The 8918-nt window shown below is 38.8% G+C and overlaps 1 long non-coding RNA gene across 1 annotated transcript; it reads right to left on the minus strand.

The window, feature by feature from the left end:
• Nucleotides 1–1973: 1973 nt before the first annotated feature.
• LOC134466645 (uncharacterized) lies at nt 1974–7870 on the minus strand. Its single transcript, XR_010038363.1, has 4 exons — nt 7698–7870; nt 7306–7360; nt 5985–6007; nt 1974–2115 (listed from the first exon to the last, which is right to left on the minus strand). It is a non-coding gene; the product is annotated as an uncharacterized LOC134466645 (long non-coding RNA).
• Nucleotides 7871–8918: the final 1048 nt, after the last annotated feature.

The following is an 8918-nucleotide window of genomic DNA, read 5'->3' on the forward strand; positions in this document are numbered from 1 at the left end:
ATGGCTTTATAGACCTTAGAACACCAAATTTCCTTATTTTGCTATAATGTCAGCCATCTTGGATATTGCTTCTAAAAGTAAAGGGAAAATAGGAAAATGTTGTTTTGTATTCAGAAGGGATCCCACAAATAAATAGGATGAGACACATTACCTGGTCACATAAATAAAAGAGGCATTCGAAAAAAAATTATGTCACGTTGAATTTTTACAACAGATTACATTTTTGAATAAAGTTCATGCAATGGCTGACTGAACAGTCTTGTATCCATTGTGAATATTACAAATACAAGAAAACACAATGACTTTAGAGACCTTAAAACACCAAATATATAGGCTAATTTATGCTATATGTCATGTCAGCCATCTTGGATTTTGGTACTAAAAATTAAGGGGGGTTAGAAACAGGTTGTTTTGTATTCAGGGGGTCTAAGAAATATGTAAAACACCAATTCCAAAAATGTAAGACATGTTTTTTTCAATTACATTCAATTATGTTAGAATGTGACCACATATCCGCCATCTTGGATTCTGGACGTTTCCAATTAAGAAAAAAATTGGAAGCAGGTGGATTAGAAGACTATGGGGTTTGTAGTTGATAAAAAAATACAATTTGGAAAAATCTATATGAAATGTTCCTAAACCGCTTTTTTGGGACAATTGAACCTGCACTAGTAAGTGTCCACGAGTGCATGCGTGTGTGTGAGACCCTGTGCACCGATATTGCAGTGTGTATGTGTGTGTGTACTGAGTGTGCACGAGTGCATGCATGTTTGTATGTGTTTGTGTTTGTGTGTGTGTGTGACCCTGAGCACTGGTATTGCAGTGTGTGTACTTTTGTGTATTTTGGTGCGTGTGTCTGTGTTGACATTAACAAAACAAAAGCATCAGTATCATGAGATTCAGCATCCTACTGTATCTTCTGTGCCTACACACTAAAAAATACTGGGTTAAAAATAACCCAAATTGGGTATTCTAATACCCAGTCACTGAGTAACTATTGCACAGCACACATATTGGGTTATTTTTACCCAGTGGATTGGGTTAGTATTTTTAACCCAGCATTGGGTCAATACAACATGCCCAGTAATGGGTAAAATTAACCCAGCCATAGGGTCAGAAATACCCTGCACTGGGTTGCTGAGTTAAACCATTTCACTGGGTTAAAATACTAACCCAATCCAATGGGTAAAAATAACCCAGTATGTGTGCTGTGCAATAGTTACTCAGTAACTGGTTTAATACTGGGTTAAACATGGGTGGAAACTGGGTTATTTGGGAATTGCCTTTTACTTTTCTCCAATTCTTTCAGTTGTTTCCTTTGATTGGCAATCGTCGAGTTCCAAGCAAGCAACTATCATTGAATCTTATGGGACCAGCCAGCGGCTAGTGAATGCCACTGGTCAATGATAATTGCCTGCTTGGAGGTAGAAGTTGCATTGCCAAACTCAGGAAATGGCTGAAAGAACAGGAGAAAAGTAAGGTTCAATTACTCAAGGGGATGTGTAAAAATCTGCCTATTTCCAGAAATGGTTACATATCACTTTAACAATATGCAACACATTTGACCATTTTAAATACTCACTGCTAACCATTGCTCAAATAGAACCAATCTGATCACTATTAATGTTTTAAATAATTTGTATACATTATTGTATACATGTTAACATATGTGACAATTCAATGACATTATACGAAAACACATCAAAGCATAATGAATCAATGGAGAGAGAAATGATTTTCTGGTCAACCTTCCTTTATTACCAGGGATTCACGTTCTTCAATTTGCATCAATTCAAAGCAATATTTGAAATAAAAAAAAGTGTCCAGGCATGAAAAGAAAATCTGCAAAGATATTTTACAAAACAAATGACACTTGCTCAAAAATAAACATACAGTAAAAGTCACGAGACATTGCTTCTCTAAATGGTCTATGCAGCACTTTTTACATTGTATTGAGGAAAGGCATAGTCTTTGTAAGATAGGATAGCTAAACACATACAGTGTGCAATTATGTGTAGGAATCACCATGTGAAAGAGTTCAAGATGAGGTACACAGCATACTGAAGCTGCCGAGGCTTCCACACTTCATCTTCTAAACATGTTGTTCCTATTTCTCTGAATGAAAAGAAAGACAGGCAACGTAGCATTCAGTTACACATTAAAAGCTATACTGGGTCATTCCACGCCAAATCTCCGAATCATCCCGCACGACCATCTCAGATTTGGCAGAAAAAAATCAAGGAGGTTCATAAACGTCCCAATAGGAAAAGTGCAAAATTATAGCTCTCAACTCCTCATAGTTTTGTCATTAAAAATGTTTTTGTCAGGTACCCCCCTGACTCGTTTGGAACAGACTTCTCAGAGAGCCCACTTTCAGAGTGTTGTATCTAAAAAACTACTTTAAGTAGGTCCTTGTGAATTTCAAGGGGTAACATTTGGAACATGTACTTGTGAAATGTGGATTTTCACACATCCTCTTGTCATTTACCACCTTTTTATGGGGGCTTTAAGTTGCTTGAAAAATTCTCACCTTTGAATTTGTGGGCATCTTTGAAGGACTGTGGTAAGTGCAGATTTAAAGACAGAGGTTTGATATGGACAATGTATGTTCCCAACCATTCTGTGCATGTTGTGTTGAAAGACTGATCTTCTGCGATGAACAGTTTAGAAGATATGAAGTCTTTAAAATGGAAAAACTGAAACGTGGTGCCATCTTTGCCAGGTCATTAAAAAAAAATGTCACGACTCACCACCATATTATCAACAGTTTTGGAAAGATTAGATGTCTGTTCTGAACATATCCAAAAACTGGGATGGTATTCTGCCTCATTTGGTCACAATGATTTTTTAAAAACCCACTGTTGTGTGACTTCCACTGCTCCTATGAAAACCTGATATTGGGGGGCAACTTTGCCACACTATACCAAAACAATGACAGCAATCACCACAATGAACTGAACAGTTTTGGAAAGATAGGATGTCTGTTTGTAACATATCCAAAAACTGGGATGGTGTTCTGCATCAATGTCTTGTAATGACTCTTGAAAAACCCCTTTGCTGTTACATCAGCAGCTCCTGTGAAAATACCTAAGTCACATTAATTACCAGGGGCGGAGCTATAAGGGGACAAGCAGGGCATTTGTCCAGGGCCCTCCTGAATTTGTGGTAGGTTCCATAATCACGACCTTTGCAAACTGTTGGGTGCCAATCTATTTGGGCTGACACTGTGAATGACAGGCAGTTTGACTTGGGCATTTTTGATACAAGAAATGTGACTTGAGTATTTTTGAAGCACAGTCAAGAAACAGTTGAGTGATTTATATACCATTATTATTTTTATTTTTATTTTAGCTTTTAGGTAACTACATTTTTTGGTAACTAAATGTCCGTGAATTAAAGGTTATGGTCCTGTGTTTAAACCTCAACACTGTAGGAGTTAACATTTTGCTATTATACCATAAAGTAAGTCTTGAATTGCAGTAGTGATAAATTAATTGAATCATTTTGATTTGTAAAGTAGCAGTGTTAACACATAGTCTTGATACAGGATGTTTGCCGAACTTTATTTCAGCATATTTTTAAACAAATTTATTTAAGCTGTAAAGATATTTTTATATTTTAATTTGACATATTTCCAATATTCCATCAGTTCTGCAGCTTTGCTCTGTTAGTGGAGGTGTATAGGAATTCAACACAGACCTTTGCCATGAACCAACACAATGCGCTAGGTTCCTCGGTCATGGTTAGGACTGGGGCGGGGCCAAGTTCTATGAAGAGGTCACCTTTGTCATGGTTTTTTTTGGGGGGGTGGGACACTTCTATTATCATGGAGAAGAGAAAAAAACAGTGATGATACACAAGGAGGAGACTGTTCGTAAGGAGGTAACCTGACTAAACAGCGGTCCTGCCCCTCCAATCACCATGACTGAGCTACCCTGAGCATGGTGCTAGACCACTGAAATACTGACTTAATGCTCATCAAGGGTCAACTCTGTCATAAAGCTCAGCAATGCAAGCATTCATGTTTGATGTTCTATGTTAACACTGATCAGTTTGAACAAATGCACATACTTGTATACATGGAGCGAAACACCAATTAAATGTAGAAAGAATAATCACATGATAGAAGGTAATATCTCATAAACAATACAAAATAATCCACAGCAGGCCTCAGAACTGCATCAAAGTTGGTAAACAAGTTATTAAAGATTGTTATGAATTGTAATAAAAAGCATTGAGATGTGGTGATAGTCAGGATGTACTTGTTTCAAGATCTACTGAGATGTTTCAGTCCGGTATTTGGTTTTCAGTGCCTAAAGATTAAGTTTACACACGTCTATAACCTTTGATTTACAGAAATGTAGTTACTGAAAAAGCTGAAAAAAACTCTGTCAACAGCCACTTTTACTTTTTTGTGTCGAAAATGCTCAAGTCAAATATCTTGTATCAAAAATGTCTGACTCAAATTGCTCAAGTCATTCACAGTGGCGGAACAATTGCACATAGGGCCTCATGGCTAATACTGGTAGATAGGGCCCCCATGTAGACTGCAAAGATCAGAGCAGGGGCCCCTGCTCAATAGAGCAGCAAGCTGCAGATGTCACACAGTCGTTTTTACAAGTCCATTTTTAAAAAATGAGACAGAGCACCACCCCAGTTTTTGGATATGTTAAAAACAGACATTGAGTCTTTCTAAAACTGTAAATGTCATAGTGGTGAGTGCTGGCATTTCTTTTGTATAACATGGCGAAGATGCCACTAATATCAATTTTTCATAGGAGCTGTGGAAGTCACACAACAGTGGGTTTTTGAAAAATCATTGTGACCAAATGAGGCAGAATACCATCACAGTTTTTGGATATGTTAAGAACAGACATCTAATCTTTCCAAAACTGTTGATAAGATGGTGGTCAGTAGTGACATTTTTTTTAAATAACATGGCAAAGATGGCACCAAGTTTCAGTTTTTCCATTTTAAAGACTTCATATTTTCTAAACTGTTCATCGCAGAAGATCAGTCTTTCAACACAACATGCACAGAATTGTTGGGAACATACATTGTCCATATCAAACCTCTGTCTTTAAAACTGCGCTTACCACAGTCCTTCAAAGATGCCCACAAATTTAAAGGTGAGAATTTTTCAAGCAACTTTAAGCCCCCAGAAAACGGTGGTAAATGACAAGAGGATGTGTGAAAATCCACATTTCACAAGTACATGTTCCAAATGTTACCCCTTGAAATTTGTAAGGACCTACTTAAAGCAGTTTTTTAGATACGGCAATCTGAAAGTGGGCTCTCTGAGAAGTCTGTTCCAAACGAGTCAGGGGGGTACCTGACAAAAACATTTTTAATGACAAAACTATGAGGAGTTGAGAGCTATAATTTTGCACTTTTCCTATTGGGACGTTTGTGAACCTCCTTGATTTTTTTCTGCCAAATCTGAGATGGTCGTGCGGGATGATTCGGAGATTTGGCGTGGAATGACCCTATAATCTGAAGACATTGCAGGAGACAGGTAGCTATAAACTCAAAAGAGTTGTGAATCCAATATTCATGCAATGTGTAAAATACAAACATGTAAATGACGTTTCCAGTTCAACCCAATCTGACAAAATATGTAGTAAAAACAAAGGAGATACGCACTCTGTGCTTCTAAATTAACACTCCGGTGCAACCAGAGCAGGACTAAATAATAAGTACAAAGGAAAAAGAATCTGGTGCCACACGGATGTCTATTTTCTGTTATTTATTTTTTCAGTGCAGTAAGACTAACGTTTCGACATGCGTCTTCGTCCTCTGAAGACACATGGCGAGACGTTAGTCTTACTGCACTGAAAATATAAATAACAGAAAATAGACATCCGTGTGGCACCAGATTCTTTTTCCTTTGTACAAAATATATAGTAACTTGTAGACCTACTGTCTTTTGGCTTTTTAAGGAAACATGAATGGTACACATATTCAAAAGAGAAACAGAGGCTTACCATTTAGGTTTTCGTTCAGTCACCTACAACCATAGAAAAAAGTAAGAAAAACAAATTACTCATGTTGAAATACATTAGATGAATCTTTCATAAAAGATGCTTGTTGACATGCAAGTGTCCGTCACTGCTCAGACCTTTGTTATTTATGTTAATTTTGAAGTTTTTGATCCAGCACATGAACTTGAGAACTCTCTTTTTTGGACCATGTTCGGGCAGGAGGCAGATGGAGGAGTATAGCTGTTATTCATCCCCCCCATTACTTACCCATGACTGCCAGAAACATGGAGATTATTGGTGTCCCTGAACTGTGTTTTCAATTCAAGTTAATGAACTAAAAATTAACCTTTCATGAACATATGTGGGAGATTATCACTGAACGAAATAAACCTTTTTCCCCGACCCTATACTTGTATGTTAAAAGAATATGACTAATTCATAGTCATGTAAATAAATAGTATACACATATGTGGAAAAAATCTGAGACCACTTGAAAATGTTCAGTTTTTCTGATTTTACTATGTATATGTAAAGGAGGCCAACTATCAAAGTGTGAGGTGGAATGTGACGGAGGTCATCTTGCACCTGTTCACCCCCCTCGGGGATCGAACCTGCACCCTCGTCAACTACAACGGTTCGGCAGTGGGAGACACAGTACGATACCGCTGGGCCAAGAGACTAGTCTCTCGGCCCAACGGCACGAGACTGTATGAGGCTATCAGAGGGAGATTTACCAATGTTCCACGCCAACTCTGTGCTAGTTAGCCTCCGTTACACTCTCCCCCTTAAACCTCACTCCCATCCGGGTCACGGCACCACTGTGACGGAGGTCATCTTGCACCTGTTCACCCCCCTCGGGGATCGAACCTGCATCCTAGTCAACTACAACGGTTCGGCAATGGGAGACACAGTACGATACCGCTGGGCCAAGAGACTAGTCTCTCGGCCCAACGGCACGAGACTGTATGAGGCTATCGGAGGGAGGTTTACCAACGTTCCACGCCAACTCTGTGCTAGTTAGCCTCCGTTACAGGAACGTTAGTAAAAACCTCTCTCCCAAAGCCTCAATACAGTGCGGTAACTGTGGGGTAGCTGACCGGTCCTTTAGCTCATTGCCAAACCAGATGCGTTGATGAGGTGGCCGGTTCGCGGCCTGAGGAAAGTGAACCGTGCAGGAACACCTCGGTCATAGATAGGTGTGTGTTTGAGTAAAACAAACATTGCTATTTCATTCTATGAACTGGCAAATACATTTTCTCCAAATTTCTAAAGAAAATATTGTCATTTTTTCCACGGCTGTATATTGAAGTATCCAGATACTCACTCTGTCTACAAAGCCTCCGGGACAAGTGCTGCAGAGCGAAACAGATTTTGGTCACCTTAGAAATAAGGAAATATGAGAGAGAGAGAGAGAGAGAGAGAGTTAGCGAGTGTTGCTCAAGGTATTGCTGAATGTTACTTTCTGCTCTATAAAGGAAACGGACATTAATTACATGGGCCTGAAGGCTAAGCAAATGCTTTATCAATATCATGCAGTATCCCAACTGTGCTGGTGCTTTAATATTTTCTTAATAGCAAGAAGTTAGAGATGGAGGTGTTCTGTTAAGTTCCAATCTACATTCCTAATAAATACATGCATGTGATCATTATTTTGGCTTTATGGGGTATGGCTACATTAATGGCAGGCAACACATATTGAGAAGCAGCAATACTAACCTTGCTGAAAGAATGAGTCTCCGTTTTCTTTCAGTCACTTCCAGTCTAGGACAAAAAAGGCAACACATTAGAAATAATTTCCAAGCAGCATAGATAGGTGTGTGTTTGAGTAAAACAAACATTGCTATTTCATTCTATAAACTGGCAAATACATTTTCTCCAAATTTCTAAAGAAAATATTGTCTTTTTCCATGGCTGTATATTGAAGTATCCAGATACTCACTCACTACAAAGCCTCCAGGACAAGTGCTGCAGAGTGAAACAGATTTTGGTCACCTTAGAAATAAGTACATGAGAGAGAGAGAGAGAGAGAGAGAGAGAGAGAGAGAGAGAGAGAGAGAGAGAGAGAGATACAGAGAGAGAGAGAGAGAGAGAGAGAGAGGAGAGAGAGAGAGAGAGAGAGAGAGAGAGAGAGAGAGAGAGAGAGAGAGAGAGAGTTAGCAAATGCTGCTCAAGGTATTACTGAATGTTACTTCCTGTTCTATAAAGGAAACAGGCATTAATTACATGGGTCTGAAGGCTAAGCAAATGCTTTATCAATATCATACAGTATCCCAACTGTGCTGGTGCTTTAATCTCTTCTTTATACATGGGTTCTAAAATGTGTTTATAACCTGACTGCGCAAAGCTAACTGTGCACAACTCAACCTCTGATTGTTGGAAAGCGCTGTCGGTCAAAAACTTAGCTCACGTGGTTGGCTGCCAGTGTCTTGCCCCTCTTCATAACATCATATTGATAAACACTCAGAACCCATGTATAGCAAGAAGCTAGAGATTGAGGTGTTAAGTTCCAATCTACAATCATAATAAATGCATGCATGTGATCATTGTTTTGGCTTTATGGGGTATGGCTACAACAATGGCAGGCTACACATATTGAGAAGCAGCAATACTAACCTTGCTGAAAGAATGCATCTGTGTTGTCTTTCAGTCACTTCCAGTCTAGGACAAAAAAAGGCAACACATAAGAAATAATTTCTTTCCAAGCAATGCCTTGGTTTGGCAGCATCTATATATCAAATCACACAGAAACAAATATCTTTAGCCAGTTGAAAGTGTCAGTGTTGATGTGGAGAGGTGACCATTGCATATCTGCATTAGAACTAGTTATCTGCAGTTAATTTGTTCGGGCTTCTGACAATGTGGACAGTTATTCCCCTATTAAACATAATGCAGAAAGTCTCGTGCTGGAACTGTTAGTGAGTGACTGACGTGGCTTTA

The sequence above is a fragment of the Engraulis encrasicolus genome, chromosome 16, assembly GCF_034702125.1.
Source record: "Engraulis encrasicolus isolate BLACKSEA-1 chromosome 16, IST_EnEncr_1.0, whole genome shotgun sequence".
Lineage (NCBI taxonomy): Eukaryota > Metazoa > Chordata > Actinopteri > Clupeiformes > Engraulidae > Engraulis > Engraulis encrasicolus.